General features: G+C 40.6%; 1 long non-coding RNA gene across 1 annotated transcript in view; it reads left to right on the forward strand.

The window, feature by feature from the left end:
- Window positions 1-5833: 5833 nt before the first annotated feature.
- The window catches only part of LOC109547426 (uncharacterized), an 87650-nt gene continuing 73915 nt past the window's right edge, over window positions 5834-19568 (forward strand). Inside the window, exon 1 of the long non-coding RNA XR_012333581.1 lies at window positions 5834-5986. This is a non-coding gene — a long non-coding RNA (uncharacterized lncRNA). The remainder of the gene's footprint in view (window positions 5987-19568) is intronic.

A 19568-nucleotide genomic window follows, 5' to 3' on the forward strand; every position in this document is an offset into this window, starting at 1 on the left:
TTCCCTCTTTGGTAACCTTAAGTTTGTTTTCTATGTCTGTGAGTCTGTTTCTGTTGTGTAAATAAGTTCATTTGTATCATTTTTTTAGATTCCACATATAAGCGATATCATATATTTGTCTTTGTCTGACTTCACTTAGTGTGATAATCTCTAGGGCCATCCATGTTGCTGCAAATGGCATTAGTTCATTCTTTTTTATGGCTAATATTCCATTGTATGTATATATACAACATCATCTTTATCCATTCATCTGTTGATAGTGTTGTTACAGCTTTATATTATAAACTTAATATCTGATATAGTGAGGCCTCTCCTACTTCTCTCCTCTCATGCTTCCCTCTTGCCATTTATTCATTAGTTTCAAAATTGCTTTACTACTTATAGACCTTTATTCTATATAACATTTACTATCTTAAAATATTTTGAAAGTACTACTGAGATTATATTAGATACATAGTTTTGGGGGAGAATTACTTCTTTATAATTTCGCATTTTCCCATCCACAAACATGGCATATCTTTTCATTTATGCAAATTCATTTGTTATTTAATAGAGTTTAAATTTTTTCTTGGTGAAGTTCTTTATTCTTAGGTTAATTCTTAGATTCCCTTATTGCTTTTTGGCTATTGTAAATAGTATCTTATATTATTTTTTCAGCTGGATCTTATTGGTATAGAAGATGCTTTGTTGTACTTCTTATCCAGTTTTGGAACCTGGTTCCTATATGCTTCATAAAATGAGTTAGGGAGTTTTTAACCTTTAAAAATTTTCTGGAACATCTTTGATGATAGTGACTGTTCATTCCTTGAAAGTTTGGTAAAATTTACTTGTGTGTGTGTGTGTGTGTGTGTGTGTGTGTGTGTGTGTGTGTATGTGTGTGTTTAGGTAGAGAGCTTTTGATGACTATTTTAATTTATAGTGTTTGATTCCAATTTTCTATTTCTTCTTTTCCTTTTTTACAGTAAAATGAATGTTTAATGCACTCAAAACTATCAACACACACCATAAAATCTTCTCTGATTAAATCTTTACATAATATTTCAGAGATATGTTGGGAGGAAATGGTATCCTCTTTGGTGACATTACAGGTGACCATGACAATGTGTCTGGACAGAAACAAAATCAGAATCAAATATTTAAAGCTGAAAGGAATCTTGTAACAATCAAGTTAAAACAATCAGATTTTAAAGGTGATTAAACTGAGGCTAAGAAAAGTTAACTGATCATTTAGCCAACTAGGAATAGTCAAAAAATTCTGCATAAGATCCAACTTCTAAAAAACTTTATCATTTACCACAATCTAACAGTAATATATAGCACTATTGAGTAACTCAAATTAAATTTTTTTCCATTTCTATACACATACACCCATACCACACATTTATATACACTTCAAAATTTAAAACTAGGAAAGGTTCAAGAGCCTACTCTGATGGTGGCAGTTACCTGAAGCATAGGATTCTGTACAATACGTAGTTCAGGAAAATTAGCCTAATTTAAATTCTGACTGATGTCCAAGAAGGCCTTCTCATCTTAGCTACTCTGAATGTTTACCCACAATGCATTTCAACCTGCAGCAAAAAGTCACCCCATCAACTAAAAATATAAGCCATGCCTTACACAGAAACAGGACTCCAGGTAATTAACTGGTTCACCTGTACCCGTAATACCGGCAAACCAAAGCCGAGCCCACTTAAAAAAGAAAAAGCTAAACAAATGTATACCTCCATCTTGAACATTTAAATCTGAACTCAATCAAATGCCCTTAAGAGTTTAACTCTTAGCCAGTCCTCAATGGAGAGTTAACTGGGAAGAATCAAAAAAGAACCAAACTCATACAATAGAGGAAAATTTTTTAAATCAAAGTAAAATTTCCCCAAAGAGCTTATCATTAGCAGTAGGCTTTCATCTGTGAACTGATAAACAACCAAAAACCAATTAGTTATAATTGGTTTTTATAGTTTCGCTTTAAGTTGCCTGTATATATACATTTATGTATATATTTAAGTTGTACCAAAAACTGCTTACAAATGGCAATTCTTGTGAAGTAGATGATGATGAAGTTCCAGGTACTTCTAGCATGTTTCCTAATGTACTGGTACTGGAGTCTGGATCATCCTGAAAAGATAAATTTATTGAGTTTAATTGCTCTTCTATGGTAATGGTTATATCTCCTAGTGAAAGGGGGGCTGGGAGAAGGGCTGCTTTTTCATTGCTGCCGTCCACTTCATTTCTTTGCTTACTTTTCTGTGTTTCAGTTTGAGGAGCTAATGGCAAGAATGGTGATTTGACTGCACCGTGTCTACTGTCTGGTGTGCTGTCTTGTTCATTTCCCCTGGCCACGTCTACACCATTCTCTGATTTAGGCTCATAATTGCAGGTGGCATTGGTCTGACTTTCCTCAAAGATCTCCTCTATACTCTCATCCTCTGTGCCTGGCTGTTCTGGGTCCATTTCAGAATCTACATCTGCATCATCCAGACAAGTAAAATTCTCAAAGTGCAGAAAGCCATTCTTGATAGTCTTTGTTACTTTTATCTGGAGTTCAGGGGAGTTATTACAAGAGGGTTCCTGTTTCATAGCAAGTGCTGTTGGACCACCAGGACTCAGGGAAGTGCAAACAATTGGCGACTGAGCTCTTGAATCACTTTTTTCAGGGTCTGAAAGGATTCTGATCCATCAGCAGACCCATTTAGATACTCTACGTTGATCACGGAGGCCAAATCCTGTAGTCTCCGCAGTGGAATGTAACAAGATGGAGAATCTTGTCCATAAGCATTTGGGGATTTTTCACTGGCAGTATGTAACTGCATAGTACACCTATGAAGTGGCTCAGAATAATTGGATTCACCATCACCGAAAGGGCTGTCCTTGTCTTCAGGGGCATCTAAATTCAGTGGATTGGAAAAGGGCAGCAGACAATTTCTTCTAGGTAGTTCACAGGTCTGATCCATCCTGGGCCAGCATCAACCGTGCCCCGCGCCCCATCCTGTGCTGGCTGGGGGGAGGCGGTGACCCTCATTACACTGGGGCGTGAGTGGAGCGATGGGGAGAGCGCAGAGCCGCTCTCCACACCTGCCTCCCCCCCGCGTCTCTCTTCAGGGTAGAAGGCAGCGAGTGCGACTTGCCCCAGCCTATTCCGCCGCTGCCCCCAATTTTCTATTTCTTCTTGCCTCAGTAATTTTGCCTGAGGAGTCCCCCAACTGCCATTTCATCTATGTTGTCAAATTTATTAGCATATAGATCTTCATGACACTCTGATTATGTTTAAGATCTTTGCTGTGTCTTTAGGTATTTTTTCCTTATTATTCTGTTTTATTTATTTTATTGTCTCACTTTTTTTTCTTATTACTCTTGCCAGAAGTTTGTCTACCTTATAAATCTTTTCAAATAAAAGATTTTTTTTCTTCATGATATATATTTATATATTATATATATTTGTTTAAATAGATTTGTTTTTATTTATTATATTTAACTTTTTGAGTTGTTAACTTAATTCATTAGTTTTTGGTCCAGGAATATTTTTATTTTATTTGGTCCAGGAATATTTGGTCCAGTTTATTCCTGGACCAAATATTATCTACACCAATATTTTTGGTCCAGGAATATTTTAAAGTTCCTGTAGCCTTGTTTACCTAAGAATATCTTTATTGAATCCTCATGTTTAAATGGGATAGTTTAATTCTATGTTAGAAGTCCTTTTTTTCTCCTTGAAAAGAATACTCCATTGACTTCTTGATTTCAGTGTCACCATTTAGATATCTAATGTCAAGTGAATTCATGTTGTTTTGTAAGATATATATTCTCTTTCTACATGCTCTTAGAATTGCCTTTTGGAATGTGAAGTTATTACATTCCACTATAAATATTAGATAATTTTTTTTCTTATCTTTTTTGCACTGTATCAGCCTTTCAGTCTCAAATATTTTTTATTTCAGTCTAAAATCTTTTACCCTGGGAATTTTTGGTCATTATTTATCTATACCTCCTGTATGAATTAGCTATTGCTGCATGCATAATAAATTACCCCAAAACGTAGTGGCTTAAAAGAGCAACAATGATTTCTTAAGGTTCTGAGTTGTCTGGGAGGTTCTATTGGTTTCATGGGGCAAACTCCTGTGTCTGCTTTCAGCTGAAGGGAATCCAGGGAACTAGGCTCCTCCGGACAGCTGGGATGACTAGGCCTCTCTCATCATGGGGTCTTTCATCCTAGGAGGCTAGACTAGGCTGCCTCACACAGTCAGGACAGTGTACACAAGGGCTTCTTAAGTCTCTGCTCGCTTCAAGTTTACTGATGTTACGTTTGTCACAGTAATCAGGGTAATTCACATGATCACACCCAGCATAGGTACTTACATCTCTACTTGCTTTATTGATATCCCATTGGTCAAAGTAAAGCCCATGATCAAGTTCAGCATCAGTGTGAGAGGGGGGCCTAACTCTACATTATGAGAGGTGTGGTTCATTGGGGACCGCGTAGTGCTACAGTCTACCACATCTCCCTCTGTTTACTTTTTTCTTTCCTTCTGGAACTCCTGTTAAAATCCCTACTTTTTGCTTTCATTATTCTTACCTTTTCTAGTTTATTTTTCCTCACTTTATTTCTTCTTGATGCCTTGTGAGATAGTTCCTCAACCTGATCTTTTGTTCACTGGTTCAAATTTGTTTGTATCCATTCTGTTTTTTGTCTCTTTGAATTCCTTAATTAAACTGTTATATTTTTCCTACCTAGTATTTTTACTTGATCTTTTAAAAAATTGTTATATTCATGTTAATATACTATTTGTCACTCTTTGATTGTATATATTATACCTATTTCAATTTTTAAAATCTGCCTATCATCTAGTATGAATAATTCCGTTTATTACCTTTCTTTTATTAATGGCTGCATTCCTCAGCTATCAGGGTACTTTTCTCTGCAATTTCATTTTGCCTTCTAGGTGTCAGCTATTTGGCTGTTAATGCGCCCTTAGTGGAGAGAAGCCTCAACTCAGCCTCTTATTTGTGTCATTCCTGCTGATTTAAAGGAGTACAGAGATGGCCCCCCAGGGAAGAGAATCAATAGATCGGGGTCTGGGTTTGACCATCTCCCATTGCTGCCTCCTCATAAGATGATCTTGTCCGCATAGTCTGAGTCCCCATAGTTCTGTCCTTGGCACTGTTTTTGTTTGTTTCTTTCTTTGTTTTTATCAAGAGTTTTACTTACTTGACAGGAAGGCAGGAGGAAGGGACACCTTGGTCTAACCTTTGCTCCCATGGCCATCCATTCCCTCCTTCTCACACGAGGCTTCTAGACTCACATAACATTAATGCACCAACCCTCTGCTGGCCTGACATTCTATTTTCCTGTCTCTCAGTAATGTTGGGGCGGGCAATGATCCATTCAGAGCACTTCTCTTTTGAAATCTTGTAGAAACGTGTTCTCCACTGTAAAGCCAACTGGCCCGAGGCAGGGGAGCGCAATCAGATTCACAGGTTGCATCAGAACGAAACCCTCCGGACCACCCAGTTCCAGAAACTGACCTGGAGACTTTCCGGACCACCCAGTTCCGGGAACTGACCTGGGGACTTTCCACCCGGCCCAGCCTTCCCGCCTGTCGAGGGGCGGGACTAACGGTCCCCCACGATACTCGAAAAGACCACCAAATAAGGAATACCCTGCGCCCTCCCGGATTCACCACACCCCTTTCCCTTCTTCCCCTATAAATTCTGCCAAAACCCTCGCCCGGGCGCGACTTCCCTGGCCCCTTTTTGTCGGGCCAGTGAACCTCGCCCGGGAGCGCTCCCTAATAAAGCTCACTTGAAGCTTTCCTCTGTTTCGCGGTGCCGTTTGTTAAGATCCGACCTTACATGCACTTTGACTCTTCTTCTCAAGGGGAGTTGGCCACATGCCAACTATACCACCGTTTGGAGGCTGAAAGTCCCCCTTACAATCTCAGCTGGGTCTGTCAAACTTACGCGTTTATGAAATCCCCTCCTTGTGAAGGTGAGTACTTAATAGTAATCTCTAGGCTTTCTGGCTCTTAGAACTGTCTTCCCTCTGCTGCCTTCCAGTCTGGTAGCTTGCTTCTTGTCTGTTTTGCTATCTTAGGGGTCATCCCTATTTTTGTTGGGGGGAGTAAGGAAAATTAAAAATCACACCATCTTGCCTCTATTGCTCTTCTAACTTCACTTTTTCATCTCAATGACAGGGTGATTTTCTGACACTAAACTGATGAGATTCTTTGTGGCTCAAATACATTCAAGAGCTTTATTTTCCCTATTGGACAACACCCAGAATCCCTGAGGCCCTCCAGTATCTCGGGTCCCCTTCTTATGCAACCTTGTTTCTCACTTCCCACAAGCCTTCTCTTTCTTGGAGAACAAATAAGGCTCCTTCCTCCCTCTGCCTTTGCTCAGAATGTTTCCCTAACCCTGAGAACACCCGCCTCCCCACTGCCAGCCTTCCCTTCTAGCCAGCCAAATCTTTATTGTTCTCCAGAGACCCGTTCAAGTCTTGCCTTTTCTAAGGCTTCCCCTCCCATCCTCTTCTCTTTCAATAGCTTATCACTGTAAACAGTTACATTTATTGAGCACTTATATTTAAATGCCACGTGCCAGGCACTACACAATGCTCTAGTTAATCCTGATGAGAACCCTATGAGATACAACAATTACTATCCCGCTTTAAGAAAACTGAAACTCAGAGTGGCTAAATATAACATGGACAAGGTAACACAGTCAGTGGCAGAATTGGGATGTAAATGTACCTGTGTCTTCAGAGACTACGCTCTCAGGCATTTTGCTACGCAGGTCTTAGAGATGCAACCTAACTTATTTGGTGAACATCTTTCCAGACGTTTCTTTTTCTGCCTTTCTGTTTCGAGATATACAGATAGATGTGCTCTGTCCTCTCTCTCCCTCCCACTCTCTCTCTCTCTCTCAGACACACACACACAAACACATACACAGATGGAAAAATGGTTTTTCGTAAGCTTCATATAAAATTTGCATAAATCACTCTCTTCTTAAAGTTATTAGCTATAGAAGCAGGAGCAGTCCTGCCTAATTCTGCCTTCCAACTAGGTTTTAAATTCCTTAGTGTCCTCTTGCTTCTGAATATCTCCCTTCACTGTCATTAACTCAGTACTGAACACTGAGTAGGAGGTTTACACATGCTTGTTGATGGACTAACAGAATGTAACTGGAAAAGGCTGATTTACAGATAGAGTCACCCATACATTGTCACAAAGGCCTACGGGGACAGGAGAAATGTCTCATCTTCCTCTGGTCTCACACTTCCGGGTGACCTTAAGCAAGATACTTAAGTGGGGAGGTTAAGAAATGAAGATCCTGTCTGCAGCTGTGAAGGAAGGCCAGCCCTATCTATCATGGTCATCAGCCCGCCTTCTGCGGAGGGAGGATCCGAGCAGAAGGGAGGTAACATCTGTCAACTGCTAGGAGCTTCCTGCAGAGACCAGACCACACAGGTACCAAGGATAACTGCTGGTGGGGGTCGGGTGGGGAGGCGGGGCACAGGAACAGGAGAGCCGCCCTTGTGCTCACCCAGCAGGATGTGAAAAATTCAGCTGGGTTCTTTTTATAGTATCAATCATCCCTGGTAATGAAGGTTCTGCAATTAGACCTCAGCTGGCAGTTTCGTTGGGGCGTGTGAAGCAGAATAAACTCCTGGGTCTGCAGGAGGGCAGGCCTGTTTGTCAGAAAGGCTTGAAGGCACCGCTGGGAACAAGCAATGTGATGCAGGGACGGGAGCTATTTTTACAGACCATTTTCTAGCCATAATTGTTCCTTAAATAAGTTCCACTTGGGCATTACAGCGCTAACATTTTATGGAGACTACATTCAGCTCTCAATTAGCTGTACAAATGGAGCGAAGTATTAACACAGATAGTAGAAAACAGCGACACCACATTTATGTAAGCCACCACTAATTTGGAATTTATGATCATTTCACCTGGGCTTGATTGACGTTTACTTGTATATATCCTACGAAGAGAGCATTTGTTGAAAAAGATTCAGGGTGGATTAGCCTACTTAAGAGAACATACTGTCTTCAAATACTTACGAATATTGATGAGTAAATTTCTGTTGAGCACTTTCTATGTGTTCAGGTGCTATGCAAAACCCTTTACATGTATCATTAGCCATAATCCTCTTAGACACCTTATGAGATAGGTGCTATTATTAACCCCGTTTTATAGGTAAGGAAATGGACCTCTTGTCCAAGGTCACCTAGCCAGTAAGTGGCCGATTCTGCCTGTAAACCCAGACAAACATGACTTGGCCATTCTTACTCTCAAGCATGAAACAGTAAGCTGGTTACAAGCCAGGCTCCTCTAATCAAAAAAACAACTCTGGTTGCCTCTGCATGGCATTTGCTGGTAGCAATTGGAGCTATTATCACTGCTTCTTAAAAATCTTTTCAGTAAAGGATGAGGGGGAAGCATCAGTTTCTTGCTAAATTCTGCAATGCCTTTCTCATTCCTGTCTTGTTTATGTGCCTCTTGGTTCCTTCTCTATTGAATTTAAAACTCTCGCTAAAACTCCTACACTATGACAACCATTCCGTTTCTCTAAGCTGTATTATAAAAACAAAACACATCTGCTCAAATTGACATTTCTCCCCTGACAAACTCATCTGGTGAGCCCCAGGCTGCAGCTTGTCCTTGAGTCACGAGCCTGTATATGGGCTAGGCTGACACTGCTTACCCCTTCCCGAGGTATAAACTCTGGGGTCACTTGTAGTCAATAGACTGCTGGGTGTGGGGCAGTCGAGACGCCATGAAAATATGAAAGAGAAAGAAGGAAAACTTACTGCTTCTCAATACTCTGATAGTTGTAGAAAGCAATGATCTATTTTATACTTTTTAGAGGACGGGTCCTATTGATAGTCCCATTCATTAATATATGAATTTAATTCTGTCATGTGAGGAACAGTATTGGTCTGTGGATATGTTACCTGATAAAATGTGCCCATATTCTCTATCAGGTATAACTATCGCAAAAGACGAGTATACACACACACAGAGCACGTAATCAATGAATTGGAAAACCCCATTCTCCTGATACCTTAAGCCTGAAAATCTACAGGCAAAATGTGAAGTTCCGTTTATGTTTGTAGTTATGACAATGCAGCAAGCCTTACTTAGTGGTATCCAGTGCCAACATCCTAAAAGTTCATAAGCTAGCGGTGCTTCCCTCTGAAGATTAGACCAGAGAAAGTGGGTTGAAGCTGACTTATTAGAGATTCAAGTGATTACTACTAAAATAAGAGAAGGTTTTGGATGCTTTCTAAAATCGTATTTGGTAATACCACACACACAAAAGAATTTTATTAAAGATAAGAAAACATTTTGAGGAAATGCTTCTTTGGCCTTGGGTTGAATATTTAGTTTTGCAGAGAGGCTGCTATGTTATAACAGAGAGAAACCTAACTATGTTTTTAAATAGAGTGAACTCAGTCCTTCCACGCTGATCATCCAAAACAAATCTTTAATCTCTGGTTAATTTATTTAATCTCTGGTAGTTTTGCTCTATCTTCCTTCAGTCCTACTATATTCAGTAGATATGAAACAGAGAACACAAGTTAATTGTAATTCAAGCAAATCTATGCTGGAAAAAAATCTACATTAAAAAGAATCACCAATTACATTCCAAGGAGAGCTCTCCAAAGCCCTAATTTTGTGATCATCTGCTATTTTGAACGATAAGTGCCAATGCTCACTGCCATTTGTGTGGATAAGAGCTGACTCTTTGTGAGTGATAAATGTTGGCCCATTCACATGCAGAAGTTGGGGCAACATGAATATGTTCGCCTGAGTTTATTTCAGGTGAGTCAAGAGGCCACCCAGCCAAGCTGCTCGAAGCCCGCAGATGGCCCCAGCAATGTTTCTGCCACTCCCAAGCTCTTCTGCTGTCCTCACATGCATACACCTGCCCGCCACACACGGTCTCACCTGAGCTCCAGACCCCCAATTCTCACTGTGCCTGGGCACACCTGTGCTTGAGGTAACTTTCTCCCTAGAAATTTCTGTGTACATAGCTAGTTTTATAGCCCTGAATGCTGCTTGAGTTCAGGGCTGGGCATAGCAGTGGGTGGGCCTGGAGTTGGACTGAGCCCTAGACTAGGGGGTAGGAGACTAGGATGTGAAGGAGGGTCTGAAGTTGAGGGGGACAGGTTAGGAGCAATAACCAAGTCAAACTGTATTACAAATAAAGAGCTGCCAGCAGTGAAAGGTAAAATGAAGAGCTGTGCAGAGCTGCCACCAGCCCGTATGGTAGCATGTTGGTACTTAGGAAAAGATGGGCCTCTGTGTGTATGCAACCTGGTGTCGGGATTCACAGCCAGGCAAGGACACCTCAGGCTGAATTTCAGCCCCTACTTGTCCCCTGGGCTGAGTGCTTGTGTACAACCCTAGAAGATCACCCTGGAGTCAAGAGGAAGAGTCTGGGAAGATCCTCTGAAGGATGGCCAAGAAAACTTGGGGAAAATGTTACAAAGTTAAGAGCAATATACACTTAGTATTAAAAAAAAATATAAAGAGGGCTTCCCTGGTGGCGCAGTGGTTGAGAGTCCGCCTGCTGATGCAGGGGACACGGGTTCATGCCCCGGTCCGGGAAGATCCCACATGCCGCGGAGCAGCTGGGCCCATGAGCCATGGCCGCTGAGACAGGCTCCGCAACGGGAGAGGCCACAACAGTGAGAGGCCCGCGTACTGCAAAAAAAAAAAAAAAAAAAAGAAATAAAAGAAATAAAGAAAGAAAAGTAAAAATCTCTATCTCACCAAAAGAAACCAGTGTTTACATTTTCTTGAACATTCTAGAAAAAATTGTATGAATGTACTCGGATGTATAGTATTTACATAAAATGTTCCTGTTATACATACTTTCTGCACCCTGCTTTTTTCACTTAATGTTTTTTTTGTTTTGTTTTGTTTTGTTTTTTTGCGGTACGCGGACCTCTCACTGCTGTGGCCTCTCCCGTTGTGGAGCACAGGCTCCGGACACGCAGGCTGAGTAGCCACGGCTCACGGACCCAGCCGCTCCGCGGCACGTGGGATCCTCCCGGACCAGGGCACGAACCCGTGTCCCCTGCATTGGCAGGCGGACTCTCAACCACTGCGCCACCAGGGAAACCCCACTTAATGTATTTTGAAGTAACTTAATATCAGTGTATGTTAACCAACTTCTTTCTTTTTTACTGGCTACGTGGTATCCCATTACATAGATGCACTCTATTTAACCAGTTTTTGTTATTGGATATTTAGATTCTTTCTGATCTCTTTCTATCTTGATATTTCAGTAAATGTCCTTAATATCATCCTTGGTATATTGCTTGGGTGAGGAGAATGAAGTGAAATCACAGTGCCATGCCCACTTCAGTGTATTGTGACCAAAAACTGCAGTGGAGAATTTGGCCTCACAAACCTCTTGCCTTCTACAGACTTGACTTACTGTTAGTGGCTGACGCTGAGTGGGCTTTGGGGACAGAAGGACATGGGCAGTGCGTTGGAAATGCATGTTTTCCTCCTCGTGGGTCTGACACAAACTGCAGCTGTCTTTCTAAAGAGAACCATAGGGTGACCCATGAACTCGCCTCCGCAGTGCCCACCCTCACACCAGCCATGAGATGGAGAAAGGCCTCCCTCTACTTGCCACCCCCGCTGGATGACAAAGCAGGTGGGGTTGTGAGCACAGTCCCTGGGGAACACAGACCTTAAAAGAGCAGCTGTGGATCCTGCTCTATTTGGCAAATTTATTTCCAAGAAATGGGTCTTTTGAGAATTTCTCGCACTTGTGGTTACAATCCATTTCAGAACTAACTTCTGTGCTCTATTTATGCTTTCCAAGGAGAGCGGCTCAGTGGGCTGAATTATTCTGGATTATACCTGGCTCTGCTTCCAGATTTCCTAAAATGAGAAATTGAAGAAGAAGTTACAATAATGACCTTCCTTCTTCCTGAAGTTTCAATCAAATGATAGGAAAGCAATCTACATAGTAATTACAGCATCCCTCCAAGTGAATGCCTGTGCCCCAGCAGAGAAGAAGAGCGCGGAAGTCATATCTATAATGAAATTCAGACCCATCAGGTTCTAAATCACAGGAAGGTTAATTCAGGTTACGCAATCACAAGCAGAGGTGGTATAATATACTGGTCACTGGAACAGCCCACATTGCTCTCAATAGCAGAGGGCAACAGGAAATAAGCTGTCATGGAGACAAGGCTTGTGCTAAGAGGGACCTCAATCTGGGACTGCTTGAAGTACGTTATGAAGGTACCACGGACCATTCCTGAGTTCTGAATGGAAGCCTTGCCTTTTCCAACACCTAAGCGGAAAATTCAATAGCCAGAGTCCTTGTCCTAAATCCGCAAATCAGAGGATCACAAGATGAATGGATGCTAATGGTATTAACAATGGATCATACTTTAGGGGAGGTAGAGGCGTCTGGGGGGAGAAGTACGTATCCCCAACCTTTTGAGAATGTCCACCCACAAACCTCCATGGGTACCTCTGTTGGTCATCTTGGTCGGTGATGCTGAGAGGATTTATTCATTCTCATCACCTAGGGTAACATTTCTCATGTTCTTATTGATAGTGCCAATGAAATTCAATCAAGTCTTTCCTTTCTACAATTAAATAATATTTACCTTTTAAAGATGCAATAAATTATCACTATCCTCAGGGCTCTGATGCTAACTAGAGAGCTACGACCTGCCAGCATTCAGCGGGATTTCTCAGTCTCCAGGTCACCCCCCCGGAGCCCACTTGCCTCTCTGTTGCTGGGTAACCTCCAGCTCTACCCTAGGCCGTTGGACCTGCACATTATCCAGCTGGGCACTTCAAACAAAAAGTCAGTTTTACTCCTTTTCTGTTCACTCCTGACAAGAGTTCCAGTCCCAGCAATATTTCTGAGAATGGTTTCCTTCCCAGAGCCCCAACACAACTCGTGTCTTTGTTAAGCTTGAGGTTCTGCTTGGTCCTGTGCTGGGTCTTGTCACTACAAGTGATGTCATGTGTGAGGTAAGCTTTTAGTGCTGAGTTAGAGGCATTGAAAAACCACCAGCGATTCCACAGGAACTAAGCCATCGACACCATAAGATACTAATGCATTTCAACATTAGATTTCACCCTGTCACCCTGTATTGTTGGTTTTATTTGTGTGTGTGTTTAAATCAGCACACCCCATTCTTGTCTCTGTTCCAGATCGTTGGGCTGTTACCAATCTGTTATTAGATGTATTAGTTCCTGTGGCTGCTGTAACACAGTATTACAAACTTGGTGACTTAAAACAATAGAAATTTATTCTCTCACAGTTCTGGAGCCAGAAGTCTGAAATAAGTAGCACTGGACCAAAATCAAGGTGTTTGCAGGGCCACGTTTCCTCCACAGGCTCTCAGGAAGAATCTGTTCCTTGCCTCTTCCAGCTTCCAGTGGTTGGCAGCATTCCTTGGCTTGCGGTTGCATCATCCAGTTTTCAAGACCAGTATCTTCAAGTCTCTCTGCTATGTCTTCACATTGCCTTGTCCTCTGTGTGTATCTGTCTAACCTTCCTCATCCTCCCTGTATAGGCATGTACAGGTATTAATATAAAGACACATGTAATTGCATTTAGGATCCAACTGGATAATGCAGGATAATTTCCTCCTCTCAAGATCCTTAATTTAACCACATCTGCCAAGACCCTTTTTCCAAATAAGGTAATATTAGCGGTTCCTGTTATCTTTGGGAGACATTATTCAGCCTACTATACTTGCTTCTGTATATTTCCCATGTTGCTGTGTATACACAATAGGTGCTTTATAAATGCTTCTTTTTTTATTATTTACAATGTGTTAATTACTGCTGTATAGCAAAGTGACTCAGTTACACCTATCTATGTTCTTTTCCATATTCTTTTCCATTATGGTTTATCACAGGATATTGAATATAGTTCCCTGTGCTGTACAGTAGGACCTTGTTGTTTTATCTATTCTATATATAATAGTTGGCATCTGCTAACCCCAAACTCCCACTCCATCCCTCTCCCACCTCCCTCCCCCTTGTCAACCACCAGTCTATTGTCCATGTCCGTGATTCTGTTTCTGTTTCATAGACAGGTTATAAATGCTTCTTTAATTAAGTCAAACATTTATTGGAATGAGCCCCAAAGTTAGAAAGATATGCCCATGGGAACTGATTGGACAGAACCTAAGGCCAGATTTTCCACTTCAGGAGAAAGGAAACCAACACGTGGGGCATGTTAGACATTGTCCTAGGCTTTTCCCACACTCTGATTCACTGAATTCTCATTCTAGCTTGTACCACCTACTGGAGTGAACCCCAAAAGGAGGAATGGAAAGAGAACGCAGTAACCAAGTAAAAGAGGAAGTGAGAAGTGGTTTTGGGGATTGTTTTTCTTTTGCTCAGAAGGTGGAGGATAAAATCAAAGCCTTAGGGGAAAGGACTAAAACATTGATCCCCATTCCTTCTGTGCACCCACCCATTCACGTTCTATTCACGTGACAGGATAAGTCCCATGAACACGGGAACCTCTGAGCATGGTGGTTATGGGCACACAGTGCACATCTGGAGTCAGGACCTCAATGACCAATCAAGAATCCCAATTTTCCCATGAGTCTGGGACAGCTTCTCTCTCTTCAGACTTCTGCTGTGTAGTTGATATGTTCATAAGTCAATAAAACATACCTTAAAAAACAAAACAAACAAAAACAAAAAACATACCTTAATCTCCCCCAGGAGAGAGAAACTGGATTTGGCTTTAGAATATAACAGAAAGTCCAAGAGGAATCTGAAGTTTGGGGCTGGAGGAGGAAAATGTTTAGTTTAGAAAAAGATTGTGAATAGCCAGAATGTAGAGTTATTGGACAACAAGGGGCAGGAAAAGTTGTCAGACAGAGTGGGAGATGAGAGTACTCTGCTGCCGGAGGACACAGGGATAATTGAGTACAAAGACAACCATTCAGACTGCAAGAGGTAAAGCTTAGGCAGCCAAGTGGCGAGAGCTGTTGTCTGTTCTTCAGTTTCAAGCAGAACTACCTTCATGATAAAAGGACTCTCTCAACCACTTCATAGAATGTTTCCTTCACTGAATACTTTGGCATCCAGCTTAATTTAATTTTTTCCTCTCTTCTCCAAACTCTGCCGTCTTCCTAGATGATAAACCTTGTAGACAGCCCATCTCAGATCTGAGGATGCCACTGATTCTACTCTCACCAAAGTCATTTTTGACCAAGTTATTACACCCGATGGAGACCTCTTGGTCCCTATCTACCCTTTTCTGTCTCTGGCATTTGATCCTGTTGGCCATTCCCTCCTCTGAAAAGTTTCTTCCTCCCCTGGTTTTCCTACCACTGCTCTCGCTTAAATCTTCTCTCTCTCTCTGGATGTCTTCACCTCCATCATGAGCTTTCTTTCTCTAAGTCTTCGTAATCTTCCAACGTTCTCTCATCACGTTGCTTTGTGCTTGTCTGTGAATAATCTCATCCACTCTCACGGTTTCAATTACTATCAATATGCTTATGACTCCCAAATATCACTCTCTGGCCCAGCTCTCTCCCTTGAGCCCTAGACCCATATATAAAACTATTTGCTGAACATTTTCAACTGCACATCCTCCCATCACTTCAGTTTCAATATATTCAAACTGAACTCACTATCTACCACCTCAGGCTAGCTCCAATCCTGTATTACTATTTTTAATTGATTTAAATATAATTGATAACATCACTATGAGCTCTTGAGTTTATTATTCTTTTCTAAATTTTTTTTTAATTTAAAAAATATTTTTGGCCACACTGCATAGCACGTGGGATATTAGTTCCCTGACCAAGGATCAAACCCATGCCCCCTGCATTGGAAAGACAGAGTCTTAAAAACTGGACCACCAGGGAAGTCCCTTGAGTTCATTATTCCTATCACTATTTTTTTTAATTAACTTTTTATTGAAGCCTAAGATACATGCAGAAAAATTCACAATCCCTACACAATCCCTAAGTGTACAGCTTGATGAATTATCACCAAGTAAACTCACCCATGTAATCATCTGGGTCTACAAATGAAGCATTCATCAGCATCTCAAGGGCCCACCTCACACACTTTCCCAATCACTAACTCCTCCCTAAAGATAACCAGTATATTGATACCTAGCATCATAAATTGGCTTTGCCTGTTTTTATTTATTTACTTATTTATTTATTGACTGTGTTGTGTCGTCGTTGCTCCACGTGGGCTTTCCCTAGTTGCGGTGAGCGGGGGTGGGCTACTCTTCATTGCGGTGCGTGGGCTTCTCATTGCGGTGGCTTCTCCTGTTGCAGAGCATGGTATCTAGGCATGCAGGCTTCAGTAGTTATGGCGCACGGGCTTTGCTCCACGGCACATGGGATCGTCCCGGACCAGGGCTCAAACACGGCTTTGTCTGTTTTTAACTTTATAAACATAGAGTATGTATTCTTCTGTGTCTGGCTACTTAACACCATGTTTGCAAGATTTATTCAAGTAATCACTCTGGTGTAGTTCATTCATGTTTGTTCCTGTATAGTACTCCATCTGTAAGTATACCATAACTAATTTGTCCATTGTACAATCAATGGACATTTGGACTGTTACCAGCTTGAAAATATCATGGATGATGCTATTTTGAACATTCCAGTGCATACCTTTTGGCACATAAACCTCTTCAAGCTTTTGTCCTTGGGTCTGTCATTTCCAATGCCTCAGTTAATGACATCAAAACCATGAATCACACAGTACCTTAGGAAAGTCAAAATTCAAAAATCTGTTGATATGTTGTAATAATCGGCAAAAACTAATGAATTTAAATTTAACAGGCATAAATGTAAAACTTTTTTTTGAATTTTATTTTATTTATTTTTTTATACAGCAGGTTCTTATTAGTTATCCATTTTATACGTATTAGTGTATATATGGCAATCCCAATCTCCCAGTTCATCACAGCACCCCCCATCACTTTCCACCCTTGGTGTCCATATGTTTGTTCTCTACATCTGTGTCTCTATTTTTGCCCTGCAAACCAGTTGATCTGCACCATTTTTCTAGATTTCACATATATGCGTTCATCTACGATATATTTTTTCTCTTTCTGACTTACTTCACTCTGTATGACAGTCTCTAGATCCATCCACGTCTCCACAAATGACCCAATTTCATTCCTTTTTATGGCTGAGTAATATTCCATTGTATATATGTACCATATCTTCTTTATCCATTCATCTGTCAATGGGCATTTAGGTTGCTTTCATGACCTGGTTATTGTAAATAGTGCTGCAATGAACATTGGGGTGCATGTGTCTTTTTGAATTATGGTTTTCTCTGGGTATTTGCCCAGTAGTGGGATTGCTGGGTCATATGGTAATTCCATTTTTAGTTTTTTAAGGAACCTCCATAGTGTTCTCCATAGTGGCTGTAACAATTTACATTCCCACCAACAGTGCAAGAGGGTTCCCTTTTCTCCACACCCTCTCCAGCATCTACTGCTTGTAGATTTTGTGATGATGAGCATTCTGACTGCTGTGAGGTGATACCTCATTGTAGATTTGATTTGCATTTCTCCAATGTTTAGTGATGTTGAGCAGCTTTTCATGTGCTTCTTGGCCATCTGTATGTCTTCTTTGGAGAAATGTCTATTTAGATCTTCTGCCCATTTTTGGATTGGGTTGTTTTTTTTTCTTAATATTGAGCTGCATGAGCTGTTTATATATTTTGGAGATTAATCCTTTGTCCATTGATTCATTTGCAAATATTTTCTCCCATTCTGAGGGTTGTCTTTTCGTCTTGTCTGTAGTTTCCTTTGCTGTGCAAAAGCTTTTAAGTTTCATTAGGTCCCATTTGTTTATTTTTGTTTTTATTTCCATTACTCTAGGAGGTGGATCAAAAAAGATCTTGCTGTGATTTATGTCAAACAGTGTTCTTCCTATGTTTTCCTCTCTGAGTTTTATAGTGTCCACTCTTACATTTAGGTCTCTAAGCCATTTTGAGTTTATTTTTGTGTATGGTGTTAGGGAGTGTTCTAATTTCATTCTTTTACATGTAGCTGTCCAGTTTTCCCAGCACCACTTATTGAAGAGACTGTCTTTTCTCCATTGTATATTCTTGCCTCCTTTGTCATAGATTAATTGACCATAGGTGTGTGGGTTTATCTCTGGGCTTTCTATCCTGTTCCATTGAGCTATATTTCTGTTTTTGTGCCAGTACCATATTGTTTTGATTATTGTAGCTTTGTAATATAGTCTGAATCCAGGGACTGATTACTGTAGCTTTGTGGTATAGTCTGAATCCAGGGAGCCTGATTCCTCCAGCTCCATTTTTTTCCCTCAAGACTGCTTTGGCTGTTTGGGGTCTTTTGTGTCTCCATATAAATTTTAAGATCTTTTGTTCTAGTTCCATAAAAAATGCCATTGGTAATTTGATAGGGATTGCATTGAATCTGTAGATGGCTTTGGGTAGTATAGTCATTTTCACAATATTGAGTCTTCCAATACAAGAACATGGTATATCTCTCCATCTGTCGGTATCATCTTTAATTTCTTTCATCAGTGTCTTATAGTTTTCTGCACAGCTCTTTTGTCTCCCTAGGTAGGTTTATTCCTAAGTATTTTATTCTTTTTCTTGCAATGGTAAATGGGAGTGTTTCCTTAATTGCTCTTTCAGATTTTTCATCATTAGTGTATAGGGATGCAAGAGATTTCTGTGCCTTAATTTTGTATCCTGCAACTTTACCAAATTCATTGATTAGCTGTAGTAGTTTTCTGGTGGCATCTTTAGGATCCTCTATGTATAGTATCATGTCATATGCAAACAGTGACAGTTTTACTTCTTCTTTTCCAATTTGTATTCCAGTTATTTCTTTTTCTTCTCTGATTGCCATGCCTAGGACTTCCAAAGCTGTGTTGAATAATAGTGGTGACAGTGGACATCCTTGTCTTGTTCCTGATCTTAGAGGAAATACTTTCAGTTTTTCACCATTGAGAATGATGTTTGCTGTGGGTTTGTCGTATATGGCCTTTATTATGTTGAGGTAGGTTCCCTCTATGCCCACTTTCTGGAAAATTTTTATCATAAATGGGTGTTGAATTTTGTCAAAAGCTTTTTCTGCATCTATTGAGATGATCATATGGTTTTTATTCTTCAATTTGTTAACATGGTGTATCACATTGATTGATTTGTGTATACTGAAGAATCCTTGCATCCCTGGGATAAATCCCACTTGATCATGGTGTATGATCCTTTTAATGTGTTGTTGGATTCTGTCTGCTAGTATTTTGCTGAGGTTTTTTACATCTATATTCATCAGTGAAATTGGTCTGTATTTTTCTTTTTTTATAGCATCTTCGTCTGGTTTTGGTATCAGGGTGATGGTGGCCTCATAGAATGAGTTTGGGAGTGTTCCTTCCTCTGCAATTTTTTGGATGAGTTTGAGAAGGATGGGTGTTAGCTATAAATGTCTATAAATGTTTGATAGAATTCACCTGTAAAGCCATGTGGTCCTGGACTTCTGTTTGTTGGAAGATTTTTAATCACATTTTCAATTTCACTGCTTGTTATTGGTCT

The sequence above is a fragment of the Tursiops truncatus genome, chromosome 1 (genome assembly GCF_011762595.2).
Source record: "Tursiops truncatus isolate mTurTru1 chromosome 1, mTurTru1.mat.Y, whole genome shotgun sequence".
NCBI lineage: Eukaryota > Metazoa > Chordata > Mammalia > Artiodactyla > Delphinidae > Tursiops > Tursiops truncatus.